The sequence below is a fragment of a genome, unplaced genomic scaffold, assembly GCF_019419815.1.
Source record: "Pyrus x bretschneideri cultivar Hongxiangsu unplaced genomic scaffold, Pyrus_bretschneideri_v1 Contig24, whole genome shotgun sequence".
Taxonomy (NCBI): Eukaryota; Viridiplantae; Streptophyta; class Magnoliopsida; order Rosales; family Rosaceae; genus Pyrus; species Pyrus x bretschneideri.
The window spans coordinates 2457369-2468319 of record NW_025999546.1 but is presented as its reverse complement, the minus strand read 5'-3'; the positions used below and the strand labels follow the sequence as shown (position 1 = coordinate 2468319).

The 10951-nt window shown below is 38.4% G+C and overlaps 1 pseudogene; it reads right to left on the bottom strand.

The window, feature by feature from the left end:
• Positions 1 to 7814: 7814 nt before the first annotated feature.
• Positions 7815 to 9738, bottom strand: LOC125478222 (annotated as a pseudogene).
• Between the last annotated feature and the right edge of the window lie 1213 nt (positions 9739 to 10951).

The following is a 10951-nucleotide window of genomic DNA, read 5'->3' as shown; positions in this document are numbered from 1 at the left end:
AGCCATATTATTTTCAAGCACCTGGTTTGTTTCCAAATGAGTCATATGGATATGGTTTCTCTGCAAATTCCAGTGGTCCACCTGTGTCTAGATCACAGTCCTCAAATGTACAATCTGGATCATTTGGGAATAATTACAGGGGTAATAACAACTACAGGGGTGTTAACAATTACAGGCATAATAATGATTTTAGAGGAAGAGGGAATACCTCAGTGCAATTGGAGGGATCAAGACAACTTGGGAATACTAATACCTAGTCAGGCATTGTTGATAATATAACTACAGTGGTGATTGAGTGTCAGATCTGCAACAAAAGAGGACACACTGCAGTTAACTGTTTTCACAGGAATACAAATATGCCAATCACAAGTGTTGCAGTCGAGTGTCAGATATGTGGGAAGAGAGGTCACTCAGCTTTGGATTGCTATCACAGGGGAAACTATGCTTATCAAGGCCATCCTCCACCTTCATCATTGTCTGCAATGAATGCACAACAGTCTCCTCACTCTTTTCCTCAAGATACCTGGATTGTTGATTCTGGTGCGTCACATCATATAACTTCTGACATTACTACTCTTTCTCAAGTAAAACCCTTTGAGGGATCTGAGAAAATAATAATTGGGAATGGTACTGGTCTTCCAATTAAACATATTGGATCTACTAAGCTTCAAACTCCTACTCATTCCCTGATTCTTAACAAAGTTTTACATGTGCCTACTATTGCTAGGAGTTTACTATCTATGAAACAGTTATGTGCAGATAACAACAGCTGGTTTATATGTGATGAGTCTGCATTCTTTGTGCAGGACAAGAAGACAAAGGAGATAGTGTACCAGGGAAAGAGTAGGCCTGATGAATTGTTCCAGATTCCTGTGGTCACAAGTGCAAAGGGTTCTCAGCATATCACCAGGTGTCCAGCAGCTTATCTGGGAAAAGCAGTGAAGAACAATGTCTGGCATCAGAGATTAGGACATCCAGCTCATGATGTAATGACTTTCATGTTGAAACAATCGAATATTCCAGTTCAAACAGATGATAATCATAATACTTGTATCTCTTGTATTCAAGGCAAAATGTCTAGGCTTCCATTTCTTGTTAGAACTAATAGGTGTACATCTCATTTTCAGAAAGTACATACTGATGTCTGGGGACCAGCACCTGTAAGATCTATAGAGGGCTATAGGTATTATGTAACATTTGTTGATGAATATACGAGATTTGTTTGGATATTCCCGATGAGCAATAAATCTGATGTGTTTACAATCTTTGTTCAGTTTTATCAGTTTGTCCTGACTCAGTTTGGCATTCCAATTAAGTCCTTGCAAACAGATGAGGGAGGTGAATATACAAGCAAGAGGTTTTCTTCCTTTCTTGCTGCCAAAGGAATTCTGCAACTAATTTCCTGTCCTTATACTCCTCAACAAAATGAAGTTGCTGAAAGGAAACATAGGCATATTTTGGACACTGCAATCACTCTTCTTAGTGCTTCTGGCTTACCTTCTGTGTTCTGGTATTTTTCTTGTGCTCATTCAGTTAGGCTAATTAATAACATGCCTTGCAAAAGCTTGTGTTTTAGCTTTTCATACTTGTCTTTATATAAGAAGCTACCAGATATCCAATTTCTTAAGATCTTTGGTTCTGCTGTATTTCCATGTCTCAGACCGTACAATAGTAACAAATTACAACCAAGATCAGTGATGTGTGCATTTTTCGGTTATTACCAAGGATACAAAGGTGTGATTTGTTATAACTTGCAAACCAAGAAGTTGGTTATTTCCAGGCATGTCTATTTTGATGAATCTCTATTTCCTGCCAGAATGGTTTCACATACAAGCCCTGCAAGAATGTATAGTCATGAGGAACAGGAACAATCAAGGCCTGTACCTGTGCTTGTCACTATACCAGTGTCTTATTCACAACGCAATACAACTTCTGCAGGTTCTCAACAGTCTTTATCTCAGTCAGGTGTCGAATTATTTTCTCCAAATACTACCCCATCCGAAGAACATGTATCACCAGAGCTAGAAGTTCAGGGGTCTGACACATCTCTTGTTCTTTGCTCTTCACCAGTTACTACTCCATTGCTACCTGTCATTGCACCTGCTCACCTACAGGAAGTTATTCCCTCTCCCTCACCACCACATACTACTAATTTAGTCCCCACACCTATCAATAGGGAGTGTATCCAAACCAGGTTAAGAACTGGTGCTATTTCCAGGAAAAGTTTTGTGGGTTGTCTTGCTTCTCTACCTTAGCTGTGTTCTTTACACCTTGATGATTTATCTTCTGATGGTTCATCTACCACCTTAAGTGTGCCTGTCTCTGGGGGTTTTTCCTTTATTGCTGACATTTCAACCTGTGAAGAACCTAGGACATTTAAAGCTGCTTCTTTGTCATTAGAATGGCAAACTGCCATGCAGGAGGAGTTCAATGCATTGAAATCTCAAGGCACTTGGATACTTGTTCCACCACCTTCCCATAGGTCTGTTATTGGCAGTAAATGGGTGTATAAGGTTAAGAAAAATCCAGATGGTAGCATCTCTCGGTTCAAAGCTCATTTGGTAGCACAAGGGTATACTCAGGAGCAAGGCTTGGATTACTCAGAGACATTCAGTCCAGTGGTTCGACATACCACTGTGAGACTTATCTTGGCTTTAGCTACTCAGTTAAGTTGGTCATTAAGACAACTCGATATCAAAAATGCTTTCCTTCATGGCGACTTGGAAGAAAATGTCTATATGAAACAACCACAAGGGTTTGTGGATGCTACCTGTCCTGGATATGTTTGCAAATTGGTCAAATCCCTTTATGGGTTAAAACAGGCCCCTCTAGCTTGGAACTCGAAGTTTACAAGCTATCTTCTAGCTATTGGCTTTTAATCCTCTTCTTCTGATTCTAGTCTTTTTGTCAAGATTGATGGTAGTGATATAATTCTGCTTTTCTTGTATGTTGATGACATAATTCTCACTGGTTCAGATTCTACTAAAATTCAATCTGTCATTGATGATCTTGCTGGTGTATTTGAACTCAAGGATATGGGGAGGTTAACATATTTTTTGGGATTGCATATCCAATATAGAGATGATGGTTCACTGTTTATCTCCCAAGCTAAATATGCCAAGGATGTGTTACAAAAGGCAGGAATGGATACCTGCAAATATACATCTACGCCATGTAAGCCTCATACTCAAATTCTTACTGGTGAAGGAACATTGGTGTCTGATCCTAGTCACTATAGGAGCATCGTTGGGGCTCTACAATACCTTACTTTTACTCGCCCTGATATAGCCCACTAAGTGAACATGGTCTGCCAATTCATGGCATAACCAACTGATGTCCACATGGTTTTGGTCAAAAGGATCTTGAGATATATTCAGGGGACAATTGGTTATGGCTTACACTATACCAAAAGCAAGGAATTCAATATTACTGCCTATTCTGACTCAGATTGGGTAGCAGATATCAACACCAGAAGATCGATCACAGGTTTTGTTGTCTATTTGGGGAACAATCCAGTTTCTTGGCAGTCTAAAAAGCAGTCCACAGTCTCTCGAAGCTCCACAGAGGCAGAGTATAAGGCATTAGCTCATTGTGCAGCTGATGTTTTTTGGATTCGCTCTGTGTTTAAGGATCTTCATCAATCCATATTAGTTCCACCATTCATATACTGTGATAACATTTCTACCCTAGCTTTAAGTTCCAATCCTATTTTTCACTCCAAGATCAAGCATCTTGACACGGACTATCACTTTGTGCGTGAAAAGGTTCAACGAGGAGATCTTATGGTTCACTATATTCCCACAGATGATCAGGTGGCCGATGTCTTTACAAAGGGTTTGCATAGTCCCATTTTTCATAAACATTGCAGGTCTTTTGGCTTGGGCATTGGTTCTGCAGCAAACTTAGCTTTCGTAGCTCAGCTTAGTTTGTGGGGGGAGTAATAACCATAAAGTCATGTTGACATATGGTTAGTTACTTGGTTTGAGTTAGTTAGAATGGAGTTGTTAGAAAGGGTAATAGAGTCATTGTGTAATGTGATATTAGCTAGTATAAATAGCTGATATAGATGTTTTGTGTGTGTATTCAGAAAAAATCTACTTCTTTACTCTGTGAAATACAAAACCTCTCGACTTCTCTTCTTTCTTCACTTCTGTTCACATATCTCTATTCAATACATTTAGGGCATCATACATTCATTAGTTAATAATCTGGTCTAAGAACTTTCATCTCTTCTGTCGAAGAATAACACAGATTGCTTTGAAGAAAATGTTGTCGGAGTTTGGGGGTGAGAATTGCTTACTCGCGCGAAGACCGCGGCAAATAAGACGGGTTGTTTTGTGGGGAGAGAAGAAGCTTGGAACCCAGTTCATCAAATAGCACCGCAGTTTCTGGAACAAACATTCGAACCCCAAATCCAATGCATTGTTACGCTTCACTGAGATACTGCGACAAATGGCGAGGGGCCACAGAGCTTCTACTTCTACGGGGGAAAAACACCTGGATGTTGCTCACTCTTGGGCTTTCCGCAGTAGTCCAAATAAGAGTGCAACTTGGGTCGGTTGAAGACGAACCAGAAGAGTTTGGTGCGGCACGATCAGGTTGAACTGACCCGCTATCCAAATCTCAAAGTTCAACGGACCTACAAAATAGAAAGGGTAAATATCAGTTTACCATCCTCATGTTTCGTGGTTTTTAACATTTGGTACATCAAGTTTTTTTCATCCCAGGATTATACTTAAAGTGTTAATTTTGGGATAGTCTCATATATCTGTTAGTCAAACTATTAAGTTTTCCGTTAACTGATGACATGACGCCTATGTGGACAATGACTGGATGCCACGTGTCAGTAAGTGGTCCACGTGGAAATTAAAAATTCAAAAAAAAAAAATTTGTCCTCTTCTACTTCCCCCGATGTTTTCTTCCTCTCTGTTTCTTCTTCTTCTCCCAACACAAAAAGTCACGATCTCACTTTCTCTTTCTTCGCCTGCACCGTTCCCCTCCCAGCTTTCTCTCGAACCCTCCCATCCAATCCGGCGACCAACCCCTCTTTCTTTTCTCCTTTTTTGCTCATCCTTTGCATTCGCCAGCAGTGCCGACACCATCGGCCTGAGTTCGAGCTTGCCCATCAGATCGTACGACGGGCTCCTCCAAGCTATTGAGATGCCAAGGGGGTCAAAGAGGACGTCAAATTAGACCCTATCTCTGTCTTGGGCGTCGACGAATTGAACGGTGAGGCTGTCGTCGTCGGAATTATTGTGGGTGAGGAAAAAACGAATGAGGTTGGTGAAAAGGTAGGGGTGGTGGTCGTCGAGGAAAAGGAAGGGTTTCTTGAAAGGGTTTCGGGACTTGAACAACGTGGTACAATCTGCAGTTAAATTTGGGGCTTATACAAATTATTGAAATTAGGAGATGAATTGATGTGGAAATTTTGAGATGATTAGGAAATTGGGATTAAGAAAATGCAAATGATGGTTTTGGGGGAGGGAAGGGCGAGTGGCTAAAGTGGGCACAATGCAAATTAGGGTTTGGTTGGTTGGATGGGTGGAGTCGAAGATGGAGGGGAAGGGTGGATGTATGATGAGTCGAAGATGAGAGGAGAGGAAGGTTTGGTGGGTTGGTGCAGAGTAGAGAATGGAGGGATAAGTGAGGAAGAAGACGTTAGGGGAGGTTGAAGAGGACCAAAATTTTGTTTTTTGTTTTTTGTTTTTATTTTTAATTTCCACGTGGACCCCTTAATGACACGTGGCGCCCAGTCATTGTCCACATGGAAGCCACATCATCAGTTAACGGGAGATTTAACAGTTTGACTAACGGATGTATGAGACTGTCCCAAAATTAACATTTTAGGTATGACTCTGAGACTAAAAAAACTTGATGTACCAAATGTTGAAAACTACGAAATATGATGGTAGTAAACTGATATTTACCCAAATAAAAAACACCGTTAACTTATTAACGGATACCCATAAAAAGAAAAATCATTCCCACATAAGGTTTGGATTCATTTTTTTTCTAATCTTGTGATAAAAAGATTCATTCTCTTCATAAAAAATAGAAGGTAGAACCAATAAAGATTTCTTTTTTGATGGGTGTCCGTCAAAAGGCCTCTGCTTTCTAAGTAAGAAATAATAGTTTATAAGAGATACTCGAAAATCACCGTCTCAACCTCCGCCTGTGGATTGAAGTTAGCTGAAAAACACAGTCGTGAAAAAGGATAGGTGGGCAACTGTTACAGTTTTGAATTTTAAAATTTGTTCTCGCGCATAAGCCCGAGTGAAAATTCATCAACTTTAATTTGGAATTTGAAGCTCCAATTTTTTCAAAGCCTCCTTAACCTTAAGGACTGAAATCTTGTAGAAGATTTTCCTTTTTATTTTTACAGGAAAAAAGTTTAAATTATAGGGAATAGGAGCACTTAAAATAAGGGCAAAATTAGATAAAAGTGCTTCAATTCTACATCTTATTAATTAAACATTTGTGGGTTTTCAACTTTTTATAAAAACGCTTTGTATTTTGATTAAGGTGCTTCCATCTTTATCCATGTAATTTTTTAATTTCCAACTCATCATTTTAAGTAAATTTTAAAGAAAAAAAATGAAAATAAGAATTATTTATATTGAAACTGATTAGATCTAAAATCCCTAAATTCTTGGAAAGAAAATAAGTTTGAAATTTTTGATTGAGTCATTATCCCAATAATTAATTGTTAAGAATTTGATATAATTAATTTTCAGAACAAAGTTTTAATATGCAAAATTCTCTTTTTTTTAAGGGTCATAACGTACTACTAGATTGTACATACCAAAGTTAAGTTAACACATTGTACCAATATCATGGTACATACTAAAACAAGAATAACATAACGTACCAAAATTAGTAATCTGTAATGTACCAAAATATTAATACATACCAAAACTAAGATTATATAATGTACCAATTATGTACCAAGTTATCGGTTCGTTATGTTTAATACATATGGGCATTCATATATCATGTCAATAATGTACCGATTATGTACAAAATTATTGGTACGTTATGTTTAATAGGATGTTAGTTGTATTTTAGAATACGTAAGAAGAAAAAACTCAAAGGAAAAAAACAAAAAAATAAAAAGATAAATTGGAATAGAGAAGGATCAGTACCACGCGGGTGCACAACCATCATCCAGTCAATGAACCACATCATCAGTAACGTGAGAGTTACACTTCAATTTATTTATCTATTTTTTTGCTTTTTTCCGCTAAACCCAGGCATATCATGGTGTCACATGCTTGTTTGTGGTTTAAAAAATATCGTGCTTTTGTAAGGAATGTTATACTTTGGGCATGCACGCTTGTTCGTGCCTTCCCTTCATTGTGCCTTTACAGGCAGTTGTACATTTTTATGAAGCTTAGACGAGAACAAGCGCGACATGACAAAGGCAAGGCTCATATAAACATGTCATGCCAAGGCTTGGAAAAAGGCATGAGAAAGGCAAGGCACGAAGAAATGTTACTATTCACCATTCCGGAAAAATTATAAGTGACACTACTATTCACTTAATAGTGTGCTTGTACGCGTTCACATACTATTCATCCAAAACCCTAAAGTCTTGCTTGGTGAGTGCAAAACGATACGATCTTCGCGCATGTAAAGAGAGGTTGCTGTTGCACGTAAAATGAGGCAAGTTATATTCATCCGGCCAAGTTTGTCAACGCACTTGTTTCAACGAAACTGTCATTGGTAATTTTGTTGGATAGATACTATTTGCCTACGAAAATTCAAAATTTGTCGAGCAAACATTTAAGCAACAATTTTGCTGACCAATTTTGCCCAACAAAATCTTTTCGTCCGGAAATGTTTTTTTTAGTGATATAATATAATGTGAAACAATATAATTAAATAAACAATCCAAATAATTAACCTATTCTTTTGAAAGTAAGGGTCTCAATAGTATCTCAACGTTGTTGACCAAAAAAAAAAAAAAATGATCTGACCACGATGACATTTCATCATCTTACATTTCAAGCTTCGTTCGCTACAACATTACAGTTAAAATCAAGGGTTAGCTCTTGATAAGGTCGTACGTCCTTCTTAGCAAACAACATCATGTGTGGCATTCTCGGGTCTCCATGATCAAAGAGGACGCGTTGGACATACAGATTAGGCGACGGACTGTGATTCACAAATCTCCCCACATTTCCGCGTTTCGCGGCATCAATGGCCAAATTGCAACTCTTTTCCCCTCCCGATGATGATAACAACATAAGAGGAAAACAGAAAGGCTGCTGCTTCTGCTCCTGCCCCTGCTCACAAGCGTCTCGAAAACCATTGTTGTTATACTCAAGTACTACTACTTCTCCGACGTACTCACAAACAAAACTATCTCTTGGAATCCACGCGAGCGACCTAACACCCCATGCTTTTGATCTAGTCTTGAACACTTCAAGTTTAAACGCGGAACATCCTCCCCGTTGGCTCACTCTATTTTTGCATGAAGAAGAGCACTTACACCCTGCACCACACTCATAGACAATACAGGAGCTCCTATTCGTCCTACGTCCCTTGTCATTGAATGGAAAAACCCCTTTGTTCTTCTTTACACAAGGACATGGCTTAGATTCGGAGCATCCATCTTTACAATCGCACCTTGTCTGTCTGGTCGCGGCGCTCTTGAGGAAATCTGGATAAATGGTATCGGATATGTAATTGAAAGATGGAGGACTCTCGTCACTGTCTACTTTATTGACTGCGCGAATAGGCGTCTTCTCTTTCCCTTGAGAGATGTCATTTTTGCAAAGGATAGTAGTAGCAGGCCTCTTCATCAACTTGTTCGAGACTTTCCTACGCGGGATGACAAATTTTTGTTGGCCCGGCTCTCTTCTCAGCAAAAACACATAAACAAGTTTGCCAAATTTCGCTCTTTTTTGCCAACAACCTGTTACTTTGTAGAGACCATCGTAAAAATAAGCAGTGCTGCTGGCCAATAAGCATTTAAAGCAACGAACTACCCTAACATGACTTTTTGCTTCCATGCTATTCCTTAGTGCAAGATTTCCACGTTCAAGTTTTTGATCGTCGAGTCGTTTTTCTGAATCTGTAACGCCAGGATTTCCACCTTCGCCTGAGTAGATCAAGGTATCCGGAGATTCTACACTGTCGTTGTCATACCGGGCAGAGTTAACGATGCTTGTGGCATAGATTTTCCCATTGCTGTTCTTGATATAATCAATACCCTTGCGGAACTGGCAATGAAGGCCAACGACAGTTAGTGCAGCCCTGTTCTGAAACTCGTCACCAACTCTAATCCCTGGAATTCGTCCGATTCGTTTCTTCATCATAAAAAATCTTTTCCCTTGCTTTCGAAGACGCATCGCTGCTTCAATGTCAGGCCTGTTCCAGCAAGTTTTCTTCTCCCATTTAACATTGCGTTCTTTCAAGATCTGAGTCAGTGTGTCTCGATATGCCTGCAAGGCCTCCTCCACGTTGGTACGACTTGTTCCATCTCTATCGGCGTCAGCTCTCGGCTTCTTGGGGGGAAAACGGTTGGCTGCTTGCTTCTCAAGTATTTTCACTATAGCCATAGTTGAGTTTTAATTCTTGCACCAAATGATGGGGAATTGCAGGAACACCTGCATGCAATTTTGAAATTAATACAAAGTAGTTAGAACAGGCCATATACACATTAGCCAACTACTACGACAACTAATGACTGATCCAGAAATATTACTTCGATAAGTCATGGTGTAAAGTTCAATTTAAAACAAAAAAAAATATTAACAATGAGATATTAATATAAACAACTACACTATCACTCAACCAATGGTTATTAAAACCAAATACAAGAATGATCATTGAGTAATATTTATTTGGTCCCACAATTCCAACATTGATTAATGTTGTCTTTGAATTTTAGCATAGCACATCAATTTGGTCATTCTGTTTGGACTTGTGAGTTCCATATGTTCACTACATCAGCACACTAACATAATAATTAACCGAATCCAAAATGAAGGACCAAATTGATGTGCAATAGTCAAGTTCAGAGATGACATTGATCGATGTTAGAATTGAGGGACCAAGTGAGGAAGGGTTAATTTCAAGAACTTTTGTGATGAAAAAACCTAAACCCTTTTTCTCACCAGTCTTTTGCGGAAAAGAGAAGGCTAGGCAACCTGAGTTCAAGCTCATGGATGCATTTCTTGAGATCACTGGCTCCGCTTTGACGTGTTGGAGAACAATTCAGAAATAAACAAAAATAACAGAAATAAACAGAACTTGAAATTCTAATATTTTATTTACCAAATATATAATTGATGTTGTGAATTTCTTTATGATTATTATTATTGTAATTCTTGCTTTATTTTCATAATTCATTAATTTTAATTTTCGGATTAAGTTTTTTAATTAATTTATTAATTAAAAAAACGTTTTGATTAAAAGACACAGCTATTAGAAAGAGTTGTACTTTTTGATTAAAAGATACAGCTATTAGAAAGAGTTGTGTGCTTTCAAATACACTGAACAAGTATTTGAAAGGGTGTGAAACAGCCTATATATTTGTGATCACAGTATCCAAGTGAGAATCATCTTTTCTTCCTCCTTATCTTCTGTACAAAAGGCTTTGCCTTCAAATGACTCAGTGCCATGTAAGAAATTGAAGGCTCCGTTGGAGAGAGTTTGCTGCACTTTTTTTACTGTTGTATGTCTACATAGCAGTTTTGATATTTTCTTTGGAGATGTTCTTAAGACTTCTTTACTTTCACTAATCATCATCATCTTCCCGGCAGCAACGTCGTTGAAGGCAGTCAACATCTCAACGAACTTTTCCTTCCTTTCATGAAAGGCAAGCCAGTTGAGGTTGCATCTCTTTTGTTTCTTAATTGACAACTTTTCAGTCTTCTTAGTTGTAGGATTAGGGTTTATTTTTGTATATTTACCTATAATACAGATTAATTATATTTTATCTATC